General features: G+C 53.3%; 1 protein-coding gene across 26 annotated transcripts in view; it reads left to right on the top strand.

The window, feature by feature from the left end:
• HPCAL1 (hippocalcin like 1) overlaps window positions 1–26644 on the top strand; it is a 123642-nt gene that overhangs the window by 50080 nt on the left and 46918 nt on the right. For 2 of the 26 annotated variants that reach the window (XM_002758038.6, XM_035273249.3), the window contains exon 1: window positions 19217–19293. The exons of the other annotated variants lie outside the window; for them this stretch is intronic. The gene's annotated coding sequence lies outside the window, so the exon portion shown is untranslated. Of the gene's footprint in view, window positions 1–19216; window positions 19294–26644 lie in introns of those variants that run through there. 26 annotated transcript variants of the gene reach the window in all.

Below are 26644 nucleotides of genomic sequence, written 5' to 3'. Positions count from 1 at the left end.
AAAAAAACCCTCTGGATTCTGGCCTCTCCTAGGAAATCCAGGTTTGTCTGGTATGTTCCTTGAAGCCCTTAAGACCAGCAGTCTGGCTTTCCAAAAGCATGTCTGCCTCATGGTACCCAGTGGCTTTAACCAAAGAGCTCAGCAAAGGGGCCGGTCTGAGTTTCAGTCAAATTCAGCAATGTGTTTCAATGTTTGGTTAGCCTTCGGTTAAAGTCGCCACGCGTTGAGCCTGATGGTCTCACTGCTTCATGTTGTTCCTTGTGCACCTTTCCTGCGTGTTTATCTTGGTGTCCCTGGGGCATTCTTGACTGCAGTAACGATGCTGGCCACAGCAGAGCAGCCCTTCAGAATTTCTTCCCTTTATTACCTGGCAGTAATGGAATCTGAATCTTCAAAAAGAAATTTTACATACTTTTCTTTTACCACAAGTCACCCATACTTACTAGAACGTCTCGAACATACTAAGTGGTAAGAAAAGAACAAAAAATAATAATATTTTGTCTCCCCTGCTGAGGAACCCACTCTTCTGTTTGAGTGCTTGTAAGAAGCCTGCTTTTCCAGTGTCATCTGACCTGGCAGGGTGCTCAGCAGTTGACAAAGATCATTAAAGAGGGGATCATAAAAATGACATAGACATATTGAACATTTTGTTATGACATAAAACATTTCTAGCCAGGCGATGGTGGCGCATGCATGTGATCCCAGCCACTCGGGAGGCTGAGGCAGGAGAATCGCTTGAACCTGGGAGGTGGAGGTTGCGGTGAGCCAAGATCATGCCATTGCACTCCAGCCTGGGCAACAAGAGCAAAACTCCAACTCAAAAAAAAAAGCCAACATAAAACATTTCATTTTCATATTAAACATGCATTTATTCCCCCATCTCTCGATATAGGGCTAAGAACTGTCTTGGATTATGGGTCCAATCTGTTTCAATGTTTGGTTAGCCTTCGGTTAAAGTCGCCACGCGTTGAGCCTGATGGTCTCACTGCTTCATGTTGTTCCTTGTGCACCTTTCCTGCACAAGGAACTGGCTTCTGCCCTGATTTATCTTTCTTGGGTTATCCACACCATTATGCATTTTCTGAGATTCTCTGTTTCTGCGTCTGTCAAGTGAAGTAGCAACTAGCACCAAATACTTGCGGATTTTTATATACCTCTGATACTATACAGTTATTCTGTTCATGACTAACTGAGCCACCGTCTTCTTCAAACATTCAACTTTGTTTCACAAAACCAACTCCTTTCAATCCTGTTCCGAGGGTTTACATAAAGTTTAATGAACATAGGTAATCACGTAAGTACTGCTGGTTTAAGCAGGTTTGGAAACAAATGTAAGTGTGACTTGGTGGGCTCAGGGTGGACCTGCCCAAAGGGTCCCGCATGCTCTGTGCACCCAGAAGGGGACAGAGCACACCCCATAGTCCAGGGGCAATTAGGGGAAGCAACTAATGAAGTCTGCTTTCTTCTGGCCTTTAAAAAAAAAAATCTGTGTTCTTTTTTTTTTTTTTTTTTTTTTGAGGCAGGGTCTTGCTCTGTTGTCCAGGTTGGAGGGCAGTGGCATGATCATGGCCCACTGCTGCCTGGGCTCAAGCGATCCTCCCACCTTGGCTTCCTCAGTAGCTGGGATGGTAGGTGCATCCGCTATGCCTGGCTAATTTTTGTATTTTTTGTAGAGACAGGATCTTGCCATATTGCCCGGCTGGTCTTGACCTCCTGGGCTTAATCGATCCACCTGCCTTGGCCTCCCAAGTGCTGGTAAGCCACCACACCTGGCCAAAATTTAGAAAGTTTGTGCCTCAAAGAATACTATCAAGAAAGTAAAAAGACAGCTCACAGATTGGGAGAAAATATTTGCAAATCGTATAGATTCTAGGCTTGCATCTAAGATATATAAAGAAGTCTTACAACCCAATAACAGAAGACAACCCAATTAAAAAATAGGCAAAAGACTTGAATAGACATTTCTCCAAAGATATACAAGTGGCCAAGAAGCACATGACAAGATGCTCAGCATCATTAGTCATTAGGGAAATGCACATGAAAACCACAGCGAGATACCCACTAAGACTGCTGGAATCCACTAGACCTGTAAGCACAAGTGTAGACGAGGAAGTGGAGAAGTTGGAACCCTCATATTTACTGTTGGTAGGACCAAAATGGTACAGCCTCCTCAGAAAACAGCCTGGAAGTTCCTCCAAAGCTTAAATATAGAGTTACCTTATAACCTAGTAATTGCACTCCTAGGCATATAAGAATGAAAGAGAGATGAAAACCTACACAAAAGTGTTTATGGCAGCCGTATTCATAGTAGCCAGAAAGTGAAAATGACCAAAATGTCCATCAACTGATGAATGTTTGAACAAAATGTAGTCTGTCTGTATGATGGAATATCACTGAGCAGTCAAAGGAAGGAAGTATAAATTCACGCCACAACATGGACCAACCTTGAAAAGATATGCTAAGTGCCTCAGCCTCCCAAAGTGCTGGAATTTCAGGCAGGAGCCGCTGCGCCCAGCCAACCATTGAATTTAAATACGTGAATTGTATGGTATGTGAACCACGAGTGTTGCTGCCTATCCATATACCTCCCACCCACTTTCCCTCTCCCCATCTCACTGTTCTGGGCAGGGAGACTCTTTCTAGGTTGCTTTCCTTTCAACCTGTTTGGGATCTGCCTTCCTTTTTCCCTTCCCCGTCCCTTGTAGCCCCTTCTCAGGAGAGAGAAGACATCTTGATTGCCATCCACACTTTGCTAAAACTTTTCCATTCTAGTCTGAAATCTCTCTCTCTCTTTCCTGATTTCCCAGTAGGGTTTTTGTTTGGATCTAAATTAGCCCTCCTGGAAGCAGCTGACTTCATCCTCTAGCAACTGTGACATCAGCAGAGGCTGTGCATGCTAGGGCAGGATCCGGGCCTCTCCCTTCCTCTGCAGTCCCCGGGGATGTCGAGATCCGGTTCCTTGGTTGGGCCACACTTAGCTCTCCTCCTCATGGGTGTCTCAATGCCAGGGTGTCAGGAGAGCCGCAGTAGTCAGCTCAGGCCCTCCCAGAGAGAGCTGGGGAGGGAGCTGAGGGCCTGGTGCCCGCCGGCAGGTGGGAGCTTTGGAATCTTTCTCAGCTCTGCCCAGGCCTTCTGAGCACACAGAGACCACTCTAGCCCTCTGCCCTGTCTGTAGCAGAATGAAAAGAATCTTCAAGTCTTTCTAGAAGCTCTAGTCAACTAGTAAGCTCTTTAAAGGTGTGTCATTCCTGACATTAGAAAAACTTGAGAGCCGTTTGGATACTGAATGCTTTTTGACGTGCCCTGGTCGCTGAAAGAGAAGACTCTTCATGAAAATGATGCTTTGTCAGTTCTACAGAGAAAGATGGGTGGAATTTTGGCTGGCCAGGTTTGGGTAAGGGAAGAACGAGACCCCAGCGCCGCGAGCTAGCAGGCAGTCGTGCCGATGCAGTTCTCATCTCTGCTGTTGATTTGCCAGGAGACTCAGAAAAAGGCCACTATGCCTTTCTGCACCTCAGTTTCCTCATCTGTCAAATGGGCAGTGTTTTTGGCCTGCTGGGCACAGGTTTGTCTGAGAACCAGCTGAGGCCTGTGTAAGTGTGTTATGCATGGGACCTACTATTATTCTTTCTCATATTAATACCAAGGACATTTAACACCAGCACCAACAAGAACAAGCACAGTCTCAGAAAAGGAAAGCCCGCCCTCTAAATGAGTGCCTGTAGTGCAGAGAAGCCCCCAGCGCCGTCCTTCTCTTTCTGCCGAGCTCCTGTGCCAGTGCTGTGGTGGGGGACACTGTCTGTGGGTGTGGGGATACTGGTTCAGGGCCAGTGGCCCCTGGCAACTGGTTTGTCTTTTAGAGAAGTCAGGACTAAAATGATTAGCTTTCCATGTAGTGCCAGACTTTGCACGGGTTTCTTTTTTTAATTTTTTAAATCTTTTTGAAACAGGATCTTGCTGTCTCACCTAGGCTGGAGTGCAGTGACGTGATCAGGGCTCACCGCAGCCTCAACTTCCCAGGCTCAAGCAATCCTCCTACCTCAGCCTCCCCAGGTAGCTGGGATTACAGGCGTGGGCCACTATGCCCAGCTAATTTTTTTGAATTTCCCAGATTGGTCTTGAACTCTTGGACTCAAGCAGTCTTCTCACCTCAGCCTCCCAGAGTTCTGGGATTACAGGTGTGAGCCACCACACCTGGTCTCAAATAAAGTTTTATTGAAACAGCTACACTCATTTGCCATTATGTCCTGCAGCAGGCAGAGATCTGTGGCCCCTGGTCTAGAATGTGGAGTGCCGGACCCCTAGGTTGAGGGAGTTTTTTTGTTGTAAGTACCCATACTCGGACCCTTTTCACTGTGGGATTGTGATATCTCTCTCCTCTCCTCTGGGCTTGCATTTCTCCAGGGACAAGGTGCTCACTCCCGCAGTGGCAGTGCATTCCAGCAATAGAATCATGCAGGTCTATTGCTGAACCCTTCCTCAGCTTGCCCTTCCCGAAGCCTCAACTCACACCCTCAGCCCACAGAAGTCCGCCTCGTCTTCTCCAGGTGTGCCCTCAGCCATACAGTCCTGCGTCTCCTCTTTCTTCATCCCACACATACTTTTAAGGCAGTTCAGGAGACCTTCTGGAAGCTTCCCAAGGCCTGCTTTCTTCCCTGTACTGGAAGGGGACACTTTGCTCAATGGTCCACTTGAACACAGTCTTCAATCTCTTCTAGGGAATTCTGGGCTGAAATCAATGCCGATTTGACCAAATTAAGGCCGCAGTCAGGGTCAGCCACCTTCCAGGTTGACTTGCCAGGGTGTCCTGGAGGGATCGTTGTTCTTTTATGGCGGCGTAAACTGAGGCTCCCAGGGTTCAGTGCACAGCCAAGGCCGGGATGTGGGGACTCAAAGCCCGGGCCCTGGGCTGTGTTCTCACATTCTTTCCATTATCCCACGTGCTGAGGCAGAGACAGGAATTTTAACTACTCAAAAACTACTGTTGACGTCTTTTACTTCTTTCTGGGTTCTTGCATGGGCTTCAGGGAGGGAGGTTATGGATGTGAGCTGATTATACAAGTGCCCTAGGTTTTCCAAGTGCGTCTGATCTTAAATACCCAGCCCTATGTGCTGACCTGATATTAGAACTTACGATGTGACACATGCTTTGCAAACCATGGTCCTCTCCTCATAGATCCTTCAATTCAACAAGCCCCCAAGCACCTACCATGCACCAGGCACTATGTTAGGTGCTGCGGAGATGAAGATGAGGAGGACAATGGCTTGTCCCCAGGCAGGGCACAGACTAGAAGAAGGACAGGAAGCAAAGTGGACATGTGCACCACGTCTTTAAAGCCCGAGAGAACAGCTGCCAGGATCCTCCTGGGGCCGGGTGGTGGCAGCCACAAAGAGAAGGGACATTTCAATTGGGCTTTGAAGGGTGCCTAAGAGTTTGCTGGGATGGCCACACCACTGATCACTCAAAAGTGGGTAGGTTGTGAATCTTCAGCATTCTCGAAATTTTTAAAAGTTGTTCAGTGGGCAGCAGTGAAGAGCGTTTAGTTTTACTGGAGACGCTGCTGCAACTTTGCTGGCTTCTACAGGGACACCCAGGGAGTGGCTGGGAAAATTTGTAACTGTCCCACCTCCTCCGCTGTAGCTCACTGCCCGGGGCTCAAGGAGATTGGAGAGCAGTTTGCAAAGGCATTTGAAGATTAGGCACCACACAGATGGACACATTTTTTTTTCTAAATAGATACAGAATAACCTTGTGAAGGTTTCTTTTGGCTCTGAGCAGGGGACCCACAGGGCATTGCTATGAGGGTCTCAGAAACTGGTACCTACTTTCCTCTTTCCTCTTACCTGGCGCCGGTGTCCCGCCAGAAGACATGTTCTAGTGACAGCCTCAGGCTCAGGCTTGGAGAGTGAATTGTCTTCCCCTGGACGGTGGTCACGGCTCAGTAATTTACCCCAGGGATTGCACAGAGCGGGTGGAAGGGTATTGATTTGTGGGCCTTTTGGCAAAACATACTTGTTCCTAACTGGCGAGGGAACCAGCCTGAAGATGTTCCCTGCAAAGCTGCCCTGCGTGGTCACAGATCAGGCCCAGCTCTGCTCCCCAGATAAGGGTGGGGCGGTGGTGAGACAGAGACAGGGAAAGACAAGCAGAGGGAAGACGGAGGAACCCACGGGGAGAGAGACGGAGACACACAGAGTGAGGTGGGGAGGGCCGCAGAGAGCGGGAAGGGGTCCAAGGCAGACGGAGATGGGGAGGGAGGCCCCTGCCATTGGGTTTGCACCCACACGTTGCCTTTCTCAGACCCCTGGGAAGCAGAAGTTTCAGGTTGGCCATGTGGGCTGGGATCCTGAGTGTCCCTCAGTTTCTTCCGCCCAGGGAGTCCCTGCTTTCCTGTCTGGGAAGGAGACTGGCTCTGTCCTCCCTGAGCAGTGCTGAGACCTGCCCTCCCTGCTCCCAGGTGTGCAGCGGAGGCCTTGGCCAGCTCCCCTCTGCTTGGGCACAAAGTCCTCAGGCACAGGGAACCCAGGGAGTCTGAAAATGTGGGGCCCTCATGCCGTGACATGCTCGGGCTCCGTGGGCCTCCAAAGCCTGGTGGTTCCTCTGGCAGTTTGTGAAATTGGGTGGTGGACAGTCCCTCCCTCTTCCCTCTTTCCTTCCTGTGGAAGGAAACACACCTCTTGCCCCCCTCGGTGTCCACCTGGGCATCAGTGTGCTAACCAACTAGTCATGGGTTCAATGCCAACAATTGCCAACACCTGCAAAATGCCCTCTGTGTGCCAGACACTTTAAAAACTTTATTGTTCATTCGTTTATTTGTTCGCTTATTTATTTGCTCTTTTGAGTCCAGCAACAGCCCTATGAGACAGGCATTATCTGTTTTCTGTCTAAACTGATGCTCAGCAAGGTAAGGCAGTTCGCCTAAGGACACGCAGCTCCTAGGCCACTAAACCTCCCACTGGCCTGGAAGGGCAGACAGGACGGGCAATAGTGAACCACGAGCACAGTGGGAGAGCTAAGGCCACAGGACGCCTTGCCTGAGGATCTGGGGAGGTGGTTTTGAACTGGGACTTGAAGGCCAGGCTGGGGTAAGAGCAAGAGGGAAAGCTTGAGGGACGACAGTGTGTGCCAGGATGGTGGGACTCAGAGGGTGGGCGGAAGAGGGCACACCCACTGTCCCCTTCCATCCTGCATTCACTCCCTGAGGTGGTATTTCCTTGAACGACAGGTGAGGACCCTGAGGCGTGGGAAGATTAAGTAACTGTCCCAGGTATAAGGCGGCATTTGAACTCAGGTCTAGCTGGCTCCATAGCCAGGCCCCGTGCCCCACACACCACGCCGCCTGGTGCTTGGCCAACAGGAAATCACATCCCCCGGTATGTAAGTCAGGGAGGCAGAGGTACTGAGATGCTGCCACCTGTGAGCTCCCGGGCCCGGCCTTGCCCTGCCCTTGGTGTTCGTTCAGGCCCCGGCCTCCCACCTCCCTCCAGGCCGATCCCTGCCTGGGTCCCTGTCTGTTCTCCCACACACACCTCCCTGTGGGAACACCCAAATCCCAGCTGCATATCTGCATCTGGGCCGTGGCAGGGGCCCAGAGTGTTTCACAATAGTGATGGTTGACTGGGCAGCACATAGTGAGATCCCATCACTACAGAAAATACAAAATTAGCTGGGCGTGGTGGCATATGCCTGGAGTCCCAGCTACTTGGGAGGCTGAGCTGGGAGGATCCTTAAGCCCGCACCACTGCACTCCAGCCTGGGTGACAGAGCGACACTCTGTGTCAAAGAAAAAAGATGGTGATGCGGTCCAGGCATGGCATAGGAGCCTCTGTTCCTCCTCAGGGCTGGCGCTATCCTCTCCAGGAACAGCCTCCTTTTAGTAAAGATGAGGGTGGCTGAGGTGGGACGTGAGAGGTGTGCAGTACCCACAAAGCCAGGCCAGCCAGCAGCAGGTGACGGCCACATGGCAAAATTCTCATCCCCTGGCCCAGCCCAGGTTGTCAGCTCTTTCAGGTTTTGCTCTTTCTCCTCCATGCTTTTTCCCTGTTCTTCTGCACTATTTATCTTAACCTCTTCATCTGATGCCACGTCTTTACCGTGTGTGATGCTGATGTGGGCCGGGGAAGCCGTGGCAAGGGCCCGGGAACCACCCCAGGGGGTTGCTAAGGGAGTGGACCCTATGGGGCTCGGCCATAGCAGAATTCTGCTCTGATTGGCTTTAGACCATCGCCTGTGACAGCGTTTCCTCTGAGGAGTGTGTTAGGAAGAGAGAAATGCCTCCTGCATCTTTATTAGATCCCCTAAATGGAAATCCAGCAGAAAGCTGACGTTCTTGTAAATATCACGACCTCCCTCCCCACGAGGTGTGTGCAGAGCAGTTATTTACTCACGTCATTTCGCCACCTGCAATTTACAGAAGAAAATCAAGAAAGCGTGTTTTTCCTTCCTACCTACATAATCCCGTCCCCGACTGTAACAACACAACTGTCCTTCTGTTAGGAAGCAGCAGTGACTTCTTTAGGCAGGAAAAAGAAAGAAAGAAAGAAAAGTGCGCTGTGCCAGAAAGCAGGAGCGGCTGGGAAGGGAGAAGGAAGGAGTCATGCCCGGCCCCCAGGTCACGTTTTACCCAGGGATCCCCCAAGGGAAGCAGGCTGTGACCTTGAGACTGCACCAGCCCCAGGGCTGAAACCCCAGCCCTGCCTGAAGGCTTCCTTTCAAGAGCTCAACACAGCCGCGTGCTGTATAGCAGCCCTGGTGCCAGGCACCTTCCTCCCCTGCCTGGAGGAATTGCTGGAAGAAGGAGAAGGCGATGGCTGGATGATCCTGGCCCCACTTTGATAAACAGGATAGATGTGTGGTAATATCAGGCCCTAGTCTGTGATACAAAGGATGAGGTGGGAAATGAGCAGAAATTAGTAGTGTCACAATCTCAGCTGCTTCTTCCTTTTTTATTATTTTATTATTATTATTATTTTGAGATAAAGTTTCGCTCATTTTACCTAGGCTGGAATGCAATGGCGCGATCTCAGCTCACTGCAACCTCCGCCTCTTGGGTTCAGGCAATTCTCCTGCCTCAGCCTCCTGAGTAGCTGGGATTATAGGTACGCGCCACCATGCCCAGATAATTTTTTGTATTTTTAGTAGAGATGGGGTTTCACCATGTTGACCAGGATGGTCTCAATCTCTTGACCTTGTGATCCACCCGCCTCGGCCTCCCAAAATGCTGAGATTACAGGCTTGAGCCACTGTGCCTGGCCTTTTTAAATTATTTTTTATTAATAGAGTGGGAGTCTCACTATGTCGCCCAGACTGGTCCTGACCTCCCAGCTGAAGTGGGGCAGGGAAGTGCTGGGAGAAGAAGGGTGGGTCCCTGGTGAGGGCTCCACCCCTAGTCCTGTGCCCACGGCCCTAGGTGAGGACTGGGCACTCCTGCCTTTCCACCCAAATGTTGCATTTCCCAAGACTACCCTGGCCTGCTACACCCCCATCCTGTGCCTAAAGTAACCCGGAGACCCAGCTGGGCACACACACAAGCAGCTGGACATCGAGAGGAACCCGTGGGCGGAAGAAGACACCAGAGGCTGGACATCGAGAAGACATTGAGGGCAGTATGTTGGGGAAGAGCACACCACTGACGCTGGAGCGCTGGCAGGCCACTGACCAGCAGAACCACGTGGAGTTTGGCTGGAACGAACGGTCGGAGAAGAGTTGGAAAAACCATCTCCCTTCTGGCTCCCCCATCAGCTGAGAGCTACTTCCACTCAATCAAACCTTGCACTCATTCTCCAGGCCCTCGTGTGAGCCGATTCTTCTGGTACACCAAGGCAAGAACTAGGCATACAGAAAGCCCTCCGCCCTTGTGATAATAAGGCAGGGGTCTAATTGAGCTGACACAAGCCGCCTATGGATGGCAAAATAAAAGAGCACCCTGGGACACACGCCCACCAGGGCTACAGCTGTGAACATTCGCCCCTGGACGCCGCCATGGGGTCGGAGCCCCACAGCCTGCCCTTCCTTATGCTCCCCGAGAGGTTTGAGCAGTGGGGCACTGGAGAAGCAAGCCTCACCCCCATTGCACACTCTGCTGGGGGACAAGGGAACCTTTCCCGTTTCATAGCCACATCTTCCTGCTGTTTTCTGGCATTCCTGGTGGCCGCTTCCTTGGTGTCCTTAGGTGTCTGGTGTGCCTGTGTTTGCTGCAGGCTGGCCCGGTGAGGATGAAGTGGGCTGGGGCGGCTCTCTGGACCCCGAGGCTGGCAGGGGTTAGTGGCTCCCTGTCGCCTGGTTTTCTCTCACCTCTGTTGTCCCTTCTAGCCCCTGCAGCCAGGAGAATCTAACGCAGAGATTAAGTTGAGATGTCTTTGTTCCCAGAGGAAAGACCCTGCAGGCCTCCCCGGCCTCTGTGACAGTGGCAAGGTTAGAGGCAGAGCTGGCCCAGAGGGAACAGTTCTTTACCCTCTGTCCCTTGGGGACCCCACTTCCCAGGTGGCCTGGAGGATGAAGTTGGGGCCCTGGCCTCTATGAGAGCCCGGAACTCTTGAGAGCCCAGGGCTGGAGGGAAGGAAGGGTCATCCCTGTGTCAGGACCAAGCTCTGGTGGCCTTCCAGGCCCACTCAGTGGCTGGCAGACCCACCTCCAAACGCAGGCTGATCACATTTCCTGAAGGGCAGCGGCCAGGCCAGGTCAGGCCAACACCTCTCCACTCTGAGGAAGGGGCCTCACCTGGATGCCCGCATCCCCCACGGTGGTGGCGGTTTTATGGGTGTATTTGCGGTTCATGGAGGCACAGGGAATGCCCTTCTCAGAGCAGGCTGTGTCTCCCCTCAGCTCCCACACTCCCAACCTGCCCCTTGCCTCCTTCCACAGTGCCCGCCAGATTTGATATGGGCTGAGCAGCCCCGCCACTCACTCATTCCTTCGTTCATTCCCCACTGTGTGGGGTGTCAGGCATCAGGGCCTGGGGAGAGCTTTGCTGGAGGGCCAAGGAGGGCGACCCTCACTCCTCCTGGGTAGAGGGTGTCGCGTGACCCTCCTGCAGCTTCCAAGGGCTGGCATGGGAGGGATGCACCACTGGGGAAGAGAATTCCAGGCAGTGGTGCCAGGAGCCTCATCCAAGAGACAGAGAAGCTCCCCAGACTCCCAGGCAGGGTGAGCCAAAGGGCCGTGGAGGGTCCCTGATGTCCTGTTTCTTCTCTCAGAAAGCGAATGAGTGCTCAAATATGGAAGATGGAGAAATGGAAGCAGGAACAGAACAGAACCTCTACCTGCTGGGTGGGTGTTAACTGAATCTTTTTTTTTTTCTTGAGATGGATTCTCGCTCTGTTGCCCAGGCTGGAGTGCAGTGGTGCGATCTCAGCTCACTGCAACCTCCGCCTCCTGGGTTCAAGCACCTCTCCTGCCTCAGCCTCCCGAGTAGCTGGGATTACAGGTACCCGCCACTACACCTGGGTAATTTTAGTAGGGACTGGGTTTCACTATGTTGGCCAGGCTGATCCAAAACTCCTGACCTCAGGTGATCCACCCACCTCGGCCTCCCAAAGTGCAAAAGCCTTAACTGAATCTTATCACACATTCCTTTGGAAAACAAATCCCCTGTGACAGGAAACCCGCCATTGTCCCAGGGCGAGGCCTGGGTCCTGCAGCCATTCCAGCATAGTTAACCGGGGACTCTCCTTGCCTCTCTTTTCTCTCCTCTCCATCCTGGCCGGCCTGCTTGTTCCGTCCTTCCCCCGTTTTCTGTCTCTCTCCTTCTCACCACGAGCCTTTGGAGGTTCTGAATATGCTTTCGTCTGCCTGTCCAGCAGTATTCTTTCCATGGGCTTCTCCTGGGTGTCTGGTGTGTGCTTTGCTTTTGCTGCGGGCTGGGGTCTGTGGGAATGACATGGTTGGACATGGGTCCTGAGCCTGTTGGCTGGGGGACTCCTTTCCTCCCACACTAGAGGAGACAGGTAAGACTGCCCTGGAAAGCCCAGCGTGTCTGGCCATCCCAGCGTTAGACGGTGGCCAGGCATGGTTTTCCAGGTGAGTCCGTGGGCTCCGGGTGGGTGGTTGGGCTCTTGGGGGGATCCCAGGCATTAGTTGTAGAGGAGGGCGGAGGGGATGGGTGGATCGGAGAGAGAGCAGGCTGGTTTCCACTTCAGGCTCGTGGTCTCATGAAGAGAGTGCACAGATAAGGCATGTTTTGTTTTGCTCTGTCTCTGGAATTTCAATCAGTTGCCCTAATTGCCTTCAAATGATTGGAAGGGAAAAATCCAGTGAAAAGTCCCGGCGGATCCCCGCTGTCTAGTTGAGAACTTATCTTCTCACTGTTGTGGTGAAACCAGCCAGGTTTAGGGACTGGAGGTGGATGAGTCATTGATTCTTTTAAACTGATCTCCTCAGCCGTGTGCATATGTGTTAAAGCCCTTCCTATGTTATCAGTATTACTCTAACACAGCAGAGGGTGGGGTTTCTCATAAGGCCACCATTATCTTTTCATAATAACATAAATAATGTTTCCGTAGTTCTCGAAAGCTTGCCAGATGCTTGCATGCACATTAGCTAATTTCTTTTTCTTTTCTTCTCTTATTTTTTGAGATAGGGTCTCACTCTGTCAACCAGGCTGCAGTGCAGTGGCATGATCTTGGCTCCTGCAACCTCTGCCTCCCAGGTTCAAGCAATTTTCCTCCTTCGGCCTCGCGAGTAGCTGGGATTACAGGCGCCCACTACCACGCCTGCCTAATTTTTGTATTTTTAGTAGAGACGGGGTTTCACCATGTTGGCCTCAAACTCCTGACCTCAAGCAGTCCGCCTGCCTCAGCCTCCCAAAGTGCTGAGATTACAGGTGTGACTGACATTAGTTAATTTAATTCTCACAATAATCTTATGAATTGGGATTCTCATCTCTCTTTTAAAATGAGGAAACTGAGATTCAGAGAGGTTAAGTAATGTGCCCAAGATCACACAGCTAGCTAGTAAGTGACGGCAGGGCTGTGGGGTGGGGCTGGTTCACGTGATTCTGCTGCCATTTCATCGGTTTGCTCTGCTAGAGTCTATTGAGCATCTGCTGTGTGCAGCCTCATGGGGAGGCACTTTGGAACCCAGGTATTGAGAATGAGCTGTCATCAGTCAATCCTGGAATGGCAGCCTGGGGTGGGGGGCAGGAGTGTGGGGGACAGCAATGCAGGAAGGGCCTGTTGATAGACCCTCGGAATGCAGGGGGCTGGGTTGGGCAAGAGGAGGAGAGAACAGGGAAGGAAGATGTCTGCTTCGTTCCTTCAGGAGAGGAAAGGTGAGCTGGGCGGTGGGGGGTGCCTTCGAGGTGTTCTGTTGTAACATCCCGCCACTTGGCAGCCTCGCCGGGGACGTATCAGCTCCAGGCTGCTTATCTGCAGATCGGGATCCCATTTCTGCCGCTTTGGGAGAGAAGAGAGGGCAGCCCTGAGGCCATCCCAAACTCGAGTCTGTTTACAGAGGGGCTCTCCCGGCACCTTCCCCAGCCTAGACACTGAGGAGGGAGGCCGAAGCCCCTGCGTCAGGTAGGAGCGCAGGGTCTTGGATTGCGTTGAATGGTGGCTTTAGCACAGCTGTAACCTGTGTTAGGGAGGATGAGTTTGGACCGTTCCTGAGCAGAGAGTGACCTCAGAGGACAGTAGGACTGGGTAATTTCTGGCCCAGAGAGGGAAAGTGGTTTTCTCAGAGTCACACAGCTAGGTGCACCTTTGATGGTTCTTTCAGTGGGTCACGCCTGTAAGCACAGCACTTTTGGAGGCCAAGGCAGGAGGATCACTTGAGCCTAGGAGGTCAAGGCTGCAGTGAACCACGGTCATGAGCACTGCATTCCAGCCCGGACGACAGAGCAAGACCTCGTCTCAAATAAATAAATGAATAAAAATAAAAAATAAAACCCATTCTCACTCTAACCCATACTGGATCTGATTTTTTTTTTTTTTTCTGAAGCAGGCTTGAGATGGGAGGGTTGTTACATTTTGTAAACGCATTAGGGGCAGAGTGGGGCAGGGATTCCCCTGCAGCTCTTATGAGGCCACCACCACACCATGGCAAGAAAAGCATTTCTGCCTCCGGAGTTCCTCGGTGTGACAGGTGGGCAGGAGCTGCAGGCGGTGCCGGGTAGGGGGTTCCCGTCCAGCACCCCCATTTCTGCTGCTCCGATGACTAGGATCAGCTGAAGAACCTCGGGGCTTTCTTGGCTGTTTGTAGGAGCTTCCAGAAGGGACCTTTCGGGATCCTCTGACACAGTCCTGCCTATACCCTCTACCCGTGGCATTTCAGGTCTGGGGAGTCATGTTTCTGGAAAGTGTGTGACCCGAAGCTTCCTCCCATCAGGGCCACTGGGGAGCTCACAGGCGTAAGTGCAGATTCCTGGGTCATCCCAAAGCTGCTGACGCTGAATCTTTAGGGTGGCTCTGGGAATCTGCATTTTAAACAGGTTCCATAGGTGGCTGTGAGGCCAGCCACAGTTTGGGCGGAGCACGGCTGGGGAGCCTGGCTTGTTTTGGATCTCCAGCCCTCCTGTGGGCTGCATGACCTTGGATGAGTCATTTCCCATTTCTGAGCCTTGGTTCTCTGGTCAAAGTGGCAATCTTGCCCGTTCTGTTGTAGGGACTGTCAGATTGCCGACCATGTAGTAAGCGTTTAGTGCCCTGAGCAACTCAGCTGGTGCTCAGGGAGGCCTTTGTTGGGTGATTCAGGGCGCTTGTGGGGGAGGGTGGGGGACGCCCCACTGGGAAGGGCAGTGGTCCCAGCTTGGGTGGGCAGGCCACCTGGAGGAGGTGTGGACCTTGGGAGTGGGTTATATTAGGGCCTCCAGGCCTCCATTTGGGAGGAGCTTGCAGTGACCTTGCAGATGGTAGTGACCTTGTCCTCCTGCTCTGCGTGGGTGCACAGGCTCCCAGCATGCGGGTGGCAGAGGTCCTGGAGAGCACCCAGAGTGGGAGTGTCTGCCTGGGGTTGAGTGTGGGAGCTGGGCCCAGAGCCCACTTGTGCCTGACAGCTGGGGCTCCCTCCAGGAACCTGAGGTGTGTTTTCTGAGCAGTAAGGACTGGCCAAAGCCCTGAGGACCGAGGGATAAGAGCGATGCCCCCTCCTTCTCCCACCCTCCTGGGTACAACTGCTGACACCAGGGAAGGGAGGAACCCCAAGGCCAGTGACCTGGAATTCGGAAATGGCCAGGGAGGCAGAGGCTGGAGGCTGTGTGGGGCACGAGGAGGCTGATCGGGTAAGTCCCGGGGGAGATCCTCGCCACTTCCCTCAGGCTGGTTTCCATGGAAGTCCCCTCCCTGGCCCCCAAGGGCCTACCTCCTTTTTTCTTTTTTTTGGAGACAGTGTCTCACTCTGTCACCCAGCTGGACTACAGTGGTACAGTCTTGGCTCACTGTAGCCTCGACCTCCCCCGGCCCAGGTGATCCTCCTACCTCAGCCTCCCAAGTAGCTGGGACTATAGGTACACGCCCCCACACCAGACTAATTTTCATATATTTCGTAGAGATGGGGTTTCGCCATGTTGCCCAGGCTGGTCTTGAACTTCTGGGCTCAAACAGTCCTGCCTCGGCCTCCCAAAGGGCTGGGGTTATAGGTGTGAGCCACTTCACCCGGCCACCTCTCTTCCCTTTTATGTCCTTTTCTCCCTCTCTGAGGTGCGGGAACCAAGCCCCTCCTCCCCAAGCCCTGCCCACTTCAGGCCTTCTGCAGTGCAGGCTTGTGCATCTCTGTGGCGTCACCCAGGTGCCACCAGGTGTGCGTGTCCTGATCCCTTCTGCCACCAGCCTGAAAATCTCCCTGAGTCCCAGGTGCTTGGTGGAAGGGATTCATGCACCCCTACTCCATCCTCCATGGGAGAGTGTCCACACCACCCGCCCTGAGTTCTGAACTTAGCTACTGGGAGAAGAAATGGGGGCCCCAACCCTGACCTTGCTCAGATGGCATTAGGTGGCATTCCAGGACGGATGGGATCCTGGTCATCCAGCAGGTGCCATCACTGTGCAGCTGCCTCCAGGTTGTGGGCAGCACTTGCAAAAGCCTGAGCCCCTCCTCTGGGGCGTGTTCTTGGAAATAAATACAACTTGCATCCTGAGGTGGGTGGGTGAGGTGCCTGCTGTTTGAACAGACATCTTGGAGTCTGTGTAGGAGTTGGAGGTACAGCAGGCCGAAGGCTTGGGGAGGGCCAGGTGGGTTTCTCATGGAGGGCTCCTCTTAGAGGCTGCAGCCAGGAGCCCTTGTCTCTCCTCCCACCGGAACTTGGATGGGTCCCCTTCGGCCCAGTTATGACGTCCCTTCCAACCCCCAGCTGCACACCTCCCCCACTTAGCTGCTTCAAAGCCTAAGATGTGGCAACAGCTGATGGGTGCTGGGTGGTCCCCGCCCACCCTCCTTCAGGCCCTCTACACCCAGCTGGGTGGGCCTTTCTGTGTTCACTTCAGGGACGAGGCTTGGAGAAGCGGGTGTGTGAAGGTGTGCGGGTGGCCCCCAGACTGGACCCAGCGCTGCTGCTTTCTGCGTTGGGGTCCTCTTGCCGCCTTTCTGTGAGCCAGCCTCACCTGCTGGGTGCTGTGTCCACATTGCGTGTCCTCGTGTGTCCTCGGCCTCCCACTGAGCTTAGCTAGATGTGATGTAGACCAGGGCTGCATGCCTTGTGAGGAGGCACTCACTGCTGAGCCCCATTAGGAGCAAAATCTCATAATTTGCTTTATTTTATTATTATTATTATTTATTGAGATAGGGTCTCACTCTGTCTCTCCGGCTGGAGTGTAGTGGTGTAATCTCGGCTCAGTGCAACCTTTGCCTCCCAGGTTCAAGTGATTCTCGTGCCTTGGCCTCCCGAGTGGCTGGTACTACAATTGCCTGCCACCATGCCCAGCTAATTTTTGTTTCTTAAAAATTAGAGACGGGGTTTCACCGTCTTGGCCATGCTGGTATCAAACTCCTGCCCTCAGGCGATCCACCTGCCTTGACCTCCCAAAGTGCTGGGATTACAGGCATGAACCACCAAACCCTGCCCCATAACTTGCTTTAAATAAAGATCTGGTTACCAGATGAGCTTCACAGACAGCTGTTCCAAGAGCACATCTGTCTGGCATCAGGAGACCCACCCCATCCATACCAAGCTCACAGTACTGGCTGTGATCCGCTCCCCCCACCCCCCGGCCCCCAGCAGCTCAGCTTGGTCTGGAGACCTTCTCTGGCACCTGCCTCAGCCCCCCAGCCCCGGGCTCCCTGCACTGCGCACTTCCACTCCCGTCTTCTCCACCAGGAGCTCTATGGTATGGGCTTTCTGCACCTTCACCTCTGAGCCCCCACTGGTGAAGGCACCAGTAATTTCACTGCAGATCCAAGGCTGCTGGAGCCAGGGGCGGCTCTGAGTGTCTCATACAGTGACTTTTTTTAGGGGGCTGTGTGGGCCCGGGATTTTCCTGGGGTGGGGATGCCAGGTCCCTCGGTGTGTGACGACAAGGATGTTGGCTGGACGAGGAGACTGCCTTAGATCGCACAGTGAGGCTGGCCCTGCCTTTGCTAGCCTGGCTGATCTGACACCTTCCCGATGGCCTGACAGAGACTAGGAGGCATCTCGGGTGGACCTGGATGTGACCCTGAGACGTTGGGGAGTCCGAGGGAGATTGTTCTGTCTGGAGAGTTCCCATTGCTTTTCCAGTTTATTGTCATCCGGTTGGGACTTGAGGGTGGCTTCATTTCTCAAAATAGGCTGAGACTTTTTACAGTTAGATATTTAATATATGGATGATGGGCAGATGGTGGTGTTGTTTTAAGGGGGGATTTTGTTGGCTTTTGTTTTTTGGAGACAGTCTTGCTCTGTCACAGGCTGGATCACAGCTCACTGAAACCTCAAATTCTCAGGCTCAAGTGATCCTCCCACCTCAGCCTCCTGAGTAGCTGGGACTATAGGTGTGCGCCAGCACCCATCGCTAATTTTTTGTATCTTTTGTAGAAATGGGGTGTTGCCATGTTGCCCAGACTGGTCTTAAACTCCTGGGCTCAAGCAGCCTGCCTGCCTCATCCTCCCAAAGTGCTGGGATTATACGCGTGAGCGACTATGGCCTATTGGCATTTTTAAACTAAAATTTTAATCTCCAATTTGTAAATTCGTAAATTTCAGAAAGTATAATAATGTGTAAAGCAAAGTCATAATAACAGCAACAATCACTGTCATCCCACAGGTTGGTTTAGATGTAAATTTGAGGCTTCCCAGCAAAAATTTGTGAAAAGTGCTGGAAAAGGCCTTGTCCCATATCACAGTCCCATGAAATGCTCCCATGGAAAGCCTTGGAACTGATGTCAGCATGCACCCTGTGCTGGAGAGGAGGGGAGACAAGCGCTTCGGAGATGAGCAGCCTCTACTGCCACCCCCCCGGCCCTGGAGCCCCATGAAATGTGGGGTCTTCAGGATTCCTCTTGTGACCCTTACCCTGCCTGCCCTGGGACTGTGCCTGTGTGCTTGCGTCTGTGTATGTGCATGCCTGTGTGTGTGCCCATATGCATGTGTAGGTGTGTGCATATGTGTGCACATGTGTGTATAGGTGTGTGCATGTTTGTGCATGTGTGCATACATGTGTGTATGTGTGTGAATGCATATTGTAGATGTGTGTGCACATGGTGACATCAGTTCCAAGGGTTTCCATGTGTGTCCCTGAAATGCCATTTTGGTGCTGCCGGAGCAGGCTGCAGAGAAAGCTCAGTAAACATACGCATCAGTTCAAGCCCAAACACACACCCACTGACCTTGAGCCCCGGTGCCAGGCGCTGTGCTGAGAGGCCAGCTTCCCAAGGGCAGTGTAGGTGTGTGCATGTGTGTGATAATAGGAGTATAGTGTGTGCATACATGCATATACACATGTAGGTGTGTGCAGGTGTGTGCACATATGCATGTGTGGGTGTGTACATATGCATGTGTTGTTTGTGCATATGTGTGTAGGTGTGTGCAGGTGTGTGTGTGCCAGCACTCATGTGTCTGCGTTCACTAGGCCAGAGCTCCTTGAGGGCAGGGTGCTTCCCAGCTTCCTGTGTCCCCAGCTCCCAGCCCCAGCCTGACTCTTGATCACAGAGTAAGCTGAGCCTCCCTTGGGGCCTTCCAACTCCCCTAGACACACTGAGTACTCTTTCCTCGAGCTCCTCAGTGCAGTTCGTCCACATTTTCCCAGCAGCGCTCCTCCTGCAGCGTTGTCAATATTTACTCGCGGTCGCCGCTGCCTCCCTCCTGGACCGCCCATTCCTGGGCCCTGTCTGATGGTGGCTGCCCTTGGGAAGCTGGCCTCTCAGCACAGCGCCTGGCACCGGGGCTCAAGGTCAGTGGGTGTGTGTTTGGGCTTGAACTGATGCGTGTGTTTACTGAGCTTTCTCCGCAGCCTGCTCCGGCAGCACCAAAATGGCATTTCAGGAATTGAATTACCGACATTTCAGTGCTTGCAGAATCCAGGAACAGATTATTTGATTGTATCTGTTGGAAGTCATTGCCATAACCGGCTTCGTTTCTTAGCCAACATCTAAACTGAGTGGGGAGAGGCAGCAGGGGATGCTGTGGTGACTTGGTTTTCCCAAAAGCACATCTCCCAAGCTGGCAGCAGCTGATGGCTTTTCCCCGGGACTGGGGAAAGCCTCAGGACTCCCCGTCACCTCGGGCCAGTTGGAACCTGCCCGTCACATCGTGGAGCCGTCTGAGACTGAAAACACTGTGCCGGTGGTGGCAGCAGCAGCAAAGGGATCCCCTCCAGCTCGGTGGTGCTGGGGAGCAGGAGCCAGTGAGTTCCGCTGTGAAGTCACACAATGCCTGTGGCCTGATTTCTGTGCCCCCGTCTTGCCTCTTAGAGGTCGTTGACCTCAGGGCTCACATGTCCCTTGTGAGAGGTTGTGATGGCTTCAGCAGCCTTCCTGGCTAGTTAGGATTTTCCTCCAGTGCTGGGGGAATTCTCTCGGGATCTTCCCTGGCCTTGTGCAGCTGCAGACTCTATAGAGGCCCTGCAGGGACGTCCACCTCCGAGTCCATAGTACTGCAGGCCTCAGAGGCTGGGCCAAGGTGGGTGCAGACACTTGGTGGGGCTGGGCCTGAGCCCTGGTTTCCTGGTTGCTTCATAGCTCAGGCCCATTTGACAGCATTCGTGAGCAGCTGCCCCATGCAGGACCAAGTTCAAGAGTAGAAAGGGCTCCAGGCAGAGGGAGGTGGGCTCTGATAGGGCTCAGAGGCAGCCTAAGTGGAGCGGAGAACCGAGAGGGGATCTCTGAGGCCTTCTTGGAGGAGGCGGTGGTTAAACCAGCTAACTTTGTCCTTTGGAAACTGTCACCAGTTCCCTATTAATCAAATAATGATGAATATGCTGTGTTTGATCCACTAGGGAAAGCTGAAAGTGAGCTCAGAGGAGGCATAGGCTCAACCAGGCCTGAACTGGTTCTGCATTGAGAAGCTCAGCTTGTAATTTTGAAAAGGGAAAAGGCTGTGGCCTCATTAGGCTGCCCCCAGTGTGTCCTTGAGAGCTACTTACTCCTAGAAATGTGCTTCTTAACCTTTTGGAAAAAACAACTTTCTCCTTCTATACGTAGCCCTTATCTCAACGTGCAGGCGCCTCCCTGGCCCACTTATCTTCAAGAAATGTGTTGGGTTAGGCCTCAGGAGTGGCGGGGACACAGATACTGTATTTGGCCTTGGCCTTCTGCCCAAGTGGAGTCTACGAATTGCTTTGTATGGGCCCACTGGGGACACCTGGCTAATCCACGCACCCTCTTTCCACCCTCATTCCTGGATTTCCCTTTCTCTTCAGTAGCGGCTACCTTCCTGTTTCCCCAATGGCCTCTGCTTTTATCTTCTTCCAATCTAATTCCCATCAGTCATGGAGCAGGTGGGACACTGGTGTATGTTGCGGGGCGGGGGGTGGGGTGGGGAGAAGCAGCCTGCGCTCACCATACCTGCCTGCAGGTGCAGGCTTGGACTTGGCAGTGGGAAGACTTTGGGGTTAGCATTTCCAGGCCGGCTTGACACTGGCCTGTTTTGTTTCAACCCGTACAAGCCCTAAGCCCTCATGTGCAGATCCTGCTGGCTCTCTGGGGAACACTTAGTTGGTTACAGGTAGGAAGAGGCTCTGAGGAGCAGAGGAGGTTCTGGCTGAGGGCCAGCTGCTTTGTCTGGTCCCCAGAGCAGGGCCCAACACGTGGGAACTGAGCGATGACTGTGAGCTGAACTCAGGCAGGGCTGCCCATGATGCCAGTACACGTAGGGCAGACTCCAGATGATAGGGCCACTGCTGTCTCTGGCCTTTTGCAGGGCACAGGAGCCTGCTAGGAGTGTGTTTCGGAGCAAGCCAAACAGGTGTACAGCTGTGAAAAATCCCAAAGATGTGTGCCCTGCTCCTGGAGGTCTTGGGGGCTCCCAGGTATCAACAGTGTTCTGGGAGGACTTGGGCTCAAATTCCAACTTTTCCCCCAGCTTATGGCTGTTCTTCATCCCTGTGGGCCTCAGTTTCCTCATCGCCAAGGTAGAGGGGCCCATCTTAGGTTGTCACAGAATTGGTTGTGTGATGGGGCAGCTCCCTTCACCTGCGGGATTCGAGGCAGAACTGGCACCTCCAGGCTGTAGGGTCTGGTGACCCATCATGGAGCTGACAATCAGGAGGCCAGTGGGCAGGTGGGCATTCAGGCGGGGTGGGTTTGGGATGGCCTGTGGTTTGTGTGGCCCTGCCATCTGCAGTTGGGGTTAGTGGTCTGGCTGGCCACTGGGGTTGGAGGGGAATGCCAGTGGGAATATACGTCGTCTCCTTGGAGGTGACTATGCCCCTAGAACCAAGTGGATAAGCCGGGCCCGCGTCCACATCTGCCCGCTGTCTTTGACCCTTTGCCAGCTCTCTGAGAAGAGCCTTTCTTAAATCATGCCCTGTTCACCTTGTGCTTCTCTGTGTCCTCTGAAATCAGAGTTTCACCTTTCAGGGCCCAGGTGCAGGCCCAGGGGGCAGTGGGGGTGGGGGTCTCTGGCTGGATAGCCCCATCTGGGAAGGAAGCTCCCAGTGTGGCCTCGCCTTGGCTCTGACCTGGGAGTCCTGCAGAGCCGTGTGCCCTGTTGCAGTGAGGTGTCAGGCAGTGGGAAGAGGGGACGGTTTGGAGAAACCGCATCTGTCTCCCTCACGTGTCAACACCGTCGCCTTTGTTCCAGGGCAGCCTTCCCCTTGCCTTCCATTCCACACCCTTGTCCTCCCTCTGAGGTTCCCGGTCACCTCCTAGGGGAGGCTGCCTGAGCATCAGCGAGACGCCTGACCCAGGCCTTCCTGGAAAGGTCCTTGGGCCTGGCGTGCTCTGGGAATCTCACCACCAGGGGGCAGCGTGCCAGGGAGGGACTTTGGTCCTTGCGGGTGGGGGTCTGGCTTTGTCTGGGGGGATTTTCTGCTGCTCACCGGCTCTGGGTCAGGGTTTGGGTCTGTGCAGGAGTCTTAAGCCAGCGGGCCCAGCCGCCTCCTCCAGCTTCACCAGCACCTCGGATGTTTCTCTCCTTCTTACAGGCGTTTCACATCCTTTTTTTTCTCTGCCCTATTTTTTGCAGATGAAGGAATACACACAGTGGTAGTCTTTGTCTTATTTGAAAGCCTGAGAGCCACGTTGCTTACACGTTGGGTGCACAGTGAATATGTATCAGTTCAGCGCTTTCACCCTCCGGTCTGATTTTAGTGTTGCTTTATTCCTCAACCGTAGCTAAAGATCAGAAAGATCGCATCTTCAGGTCCTGAGCCATGGCGAGGAAGCTGTGAGGCTAAGGTAGGGGAGGAGGGTTGTCGGTGGGGGGAGCCCCATGGGGCCCTGTTTGAGTTACAGGAGTGCGTGGAGCACCCACTCCGTGCCTTCTGTCAATTATGAAGCACCTATTACATCCTGGATACTGTGCCCAATTCGGTGGACACATTGTTGGGTAAGCACGATCCTTCCTGGAGCTCCCAGTTGGGTCGTGGTGGCAGACAGGCGATCGTACAGTGTGACACTGTGGGGCAAGTGCTGTCATCAAGGCAGAGTCCAGCAGCTGAGCCCTGAAGCCCCCACACCCAGCCGCAGCCTTCCCGGAACAGCCGAGATCAGCCTGAGCATTCTTCCTCCCCGCCTGCCTGGTGCCATCGCTCTCTGTCAGCCACAGCAGGGCACACCTGTTCTACTCCTCAGAAGGGCTGTCACCTGTGGAGATGGTGACAGCTGCTCCTGTTCCCTGCCCCAAGGACAGGACCTGAGCCTGTGGGTGTGTAAGGAGACAACTCCCTGACACAAAAATTGTGGCCAGTTCTGGAGAAGGTGGCCAGGCACTGGGTCCCGGGACTAGGACCCCTTCCTGCCTTAAAAGCCACTCTTCTGGCCTGCATGACTCAGCCCCTCCTGCCCCCAGAGGGAGAGGTCAGCCCTGCAGGGGTCCAGAGAGCGGGGCCCTCACTCACAGGCACTCCTGGCTCTCCTCTAAGCCGGCCTGAACCCTGGGCAGGAACAGTGTTCTGAAGCTGTGCAGGGTGAGTGAGGACAGTAGCCTGAGAGCTGTGACCAGGGCCAGGGGTTTCCTGCAGCGGCAGGAGGGATAAGTTGGGTTTCAGTAACTACATGGGCCACGAAGAGGGAGGGGTTTCCCTGGGAATGAGAGTGGCTTTGGGCCGATATGGGCCAGCAGGGCTTGGAGGCGAGGTAGGTGGTAAGATCCCCTGCTTAGAATGAGAGGCAGGTGGGGAAACTGTGGCTTGGGGAAGCAGGCGGGCCGGGCAGAGCCTGAGCCCCCAGCAGGTCCCAGTTCATGGTGCCGTCCTGCTTCTCCATGAATGAGACATGAGGGGAGGGCAGAGGCCTGGAGGTGTCATCATCAGCATCATTTAACTCGCTAATAGAAAATTAAAATTTAAAGTAATTGAAAGTGACAAGTGACAGAAATGTTCCTGGAAACCGGAGATTGGGTGCTGAGTGGATCTCAGGATAGATGATATCAGACAAAATCCCCTGGGCTGAGGTTTATTTTTTTTTCTTAATGTTTCGGAATTCTAAGGCAAGGATGAAAGGCTTCTCTATTCTTGAGGAGCTGGGGTCCCTCAGCCTCCACCTTCCAGCCTCAAGAAGCTCCCCCATCTCACCTGGCCCTTAGCCTTCTGGAACCAGACAGACTCCCCCAGCAGCCCAGCCCAGCCCACCAGCACCCCCACCGCTGAGGTTCACACCATCTTCATGCGGTGGGAGGCTCAGCCCTCCACCCTGGGGCCTGTCCACTTTATCCCTAAGGGTCTTATCAAGGGCAAATCTTTGGACCTCGGGGCCCTTGGGAACTTCTGGGCCAGACAACCCTGCCATCACAGAGGCTCCTGCAGGGTAGACTTGATGATGCATTTGGGCCATGAGGTCTGTTTTTATTCCTTTGGGCCTCTAGGAAAGTCCATCCTGACCAAGACCTCAGTCCCCTAGTCCAATGGCTGGCTGGCCCTAGAGCGCTGGTGTCCCGCCTGCTTCCCCACAGACAGTGCTGTGGCTTCTGCTACCTTCGGGGTTCCGGATGCTGCAGGCTCCTTCCTTCTGGGTGTCCTGAGTCCCCCGAGTCTTGAATCTCCAGTCTAGGCTCAGTCCTCGCGGTCAGTGGGGCAGAACGCCAGAGCCCTGGGGACAACGGGCTGCAGAAAACACTTATTTTAAGAGTTATGTAAGAACATATCAGAAAATTGGCAAAATACAGGGCAAAAAAAAAATAACTCACGGTCGCCTTCACACACAGGCAAGCGCAGTGGTGTCCAGCCTTCTGGTCTTTCTGCTTTTGTTGCAATCTTGGCACCTGCGTTATAAGATCTCCTGTTGACCATTCTTATGTTCGCTGTGGGCTTTTGCAGCGACAGCTGTTCCTCTTCAGGATGCAAGGAGACCCAGCCTGCCCTCAGGGAGCTGATGGTCCCACTGGGAGGCATCTTGTCTGCCGGCCCGTGCTGGGGACACAGCAAGAGGTGCAGTGGAGCCAGACCTTGCCCTCCGGAAATACAGGGAGCAGACCCAGGTGCATTTAATTCAAATCCAGCGTGAGGTTTTAGAAGGCTTCTTGGAAAGGGCCTGGGATTGAGCCGGGCCCCAGCAGCGGGGACTTAGGTGGAGGCAGCAGTTCCACCCCACGAGTAGGGGAGGTGCCCTAATCACTGCCTTTGGGGCACGCCCCTGCCTGTAATCACTGTTGTTGGCTGATGTTGGCTGTTGTCGTCTCCTCCAACAGAGTGGAGAGTGGAGGACTCCTTGGGCCGGACTCCTTGTCCTCTTCACCCAGAAAATAGGTGATTTAAAATACTGACTAGACAGGAGGGAGAGACGGATGGGGTGGTGGGGGCCATGTCATGGGAGAATTCTCTGGGCTAGCCGAAGAGGATTGGCGTTGGCAGGGAGCTGGGAGCCTGCAGAGGAGTTGAAGACCTCTCCCATACTCAGCTGACTTTAGGGAAGAAATCCTAGAAACTCACAGAAAAGAAAAGAGCTGGGGAAGGGGAGGAAAGCGTTTCCCCTGCAGTCCCAGCGGGAGAGGGAACACTGGAGTACAGTCTGCCCTGCGGGAGCCGGCCCTGCCTGGACACATTCCTATAGATAGGATTCTGCAAGTGGGTTCCTTCCTTAGCTACTGTTTTACAACCTGGTTTTGTTTTTCCACTTAGCAGCGCTTCGTTCTTCCCTGCAGTTCACCAGGCAGGACAGGGCTGACGTGGGAGCGTCTCCCGCCTGGACCCTCAGAGGCCCCTCCCAGGGCTCGGGGCTTTCATCAGAGTGGTCGGCGGGACAGGGGGCACAGGAACGACCACCACTCCCATTTCATGTCCTTTAGGAAGCTTGAAGAAAAGCGGCTAGCCAAGAACACACATTCCGGTGCTGTGTTTGCAGAGTGGCAAACTTTGAAGTCAGAATTGACCTAGATTTGAGCCCCAGATCGTCCTCTTAGCAACCGTGTGACCTGGGACAGGTTACATAATGTCCAGACTTTAGTTTCCTCACTATACAACAGGGACAGGGATAATGCCTTTCTCTGAGAGTTGGAGGAAAAGGGGAAACGAAATGAACCCCTGTGACGTGCCTTCTGCATGGCGGGCACTCAGCAGGTGCTGGCTCCCTCCCTGCCTGAAGGAATCAATGAAAAGCTCTCAAATAAATAAATAGTTCAAGAGAGTAGCTGCAAATACGATATTTATATTAGCTGATGTGGTTTGGATGTGTGTCCCCTCCGAGTCTCATGTTGAAATGTGATCCCCAGCATAGCAGGAGGGACCTAGTGGGAGGTGATCAGAGCAGGGGCGGGGATCCTCATGAATGGCTTGGGCCTCCCATTGGTGATGAGTGAGCGATTTGGTCGATTAAAAGAGTGCATCACCTCCCTCTTCTCTTGTTCTGCTCTTGCCATGTGACACGTTGGCTCCCTGTCGCTTTCCACCATGATGTTAGCTCCACCATGCTTCCTGTACAGGCTGCAGAACTGTGAGCCACTTAAGCCTGTTTTCTTCATAAATGATCCAGTCTCAGCTATTCCTTTATAGTAATGCAAACAGACTAACACATTAGCTGTAGCCATCTATTAACATGTAATTTTAAAGATTTCAGACTTGTGCTGAAGTTGTTATGTTGGTAGTGACACATTTGTCAAAACTCAGTGACCTGTACACCTACAAAGGTGAATTTTAGTGTGTGTAAAGT

The sequence above is a fragment of the Callithrix jacchus genome, chromosome 14 (genome assembly GCF_049354715.1).
Source record: "Callithrix jacchus isolate 240 chromosome 14, calJac240_pri, whole genome shotgun sequence".
Lineage (NCBI taxonomy): Eukaryota > Metazoa > Chordata > Mammalia > Primates > Cebidae > Callithrix > Callithrix jacchus.
Note: the sequence above shows the minus strand (reverse complement) of the source record. Positions and strands in the feature narration are given on the sequence as shown.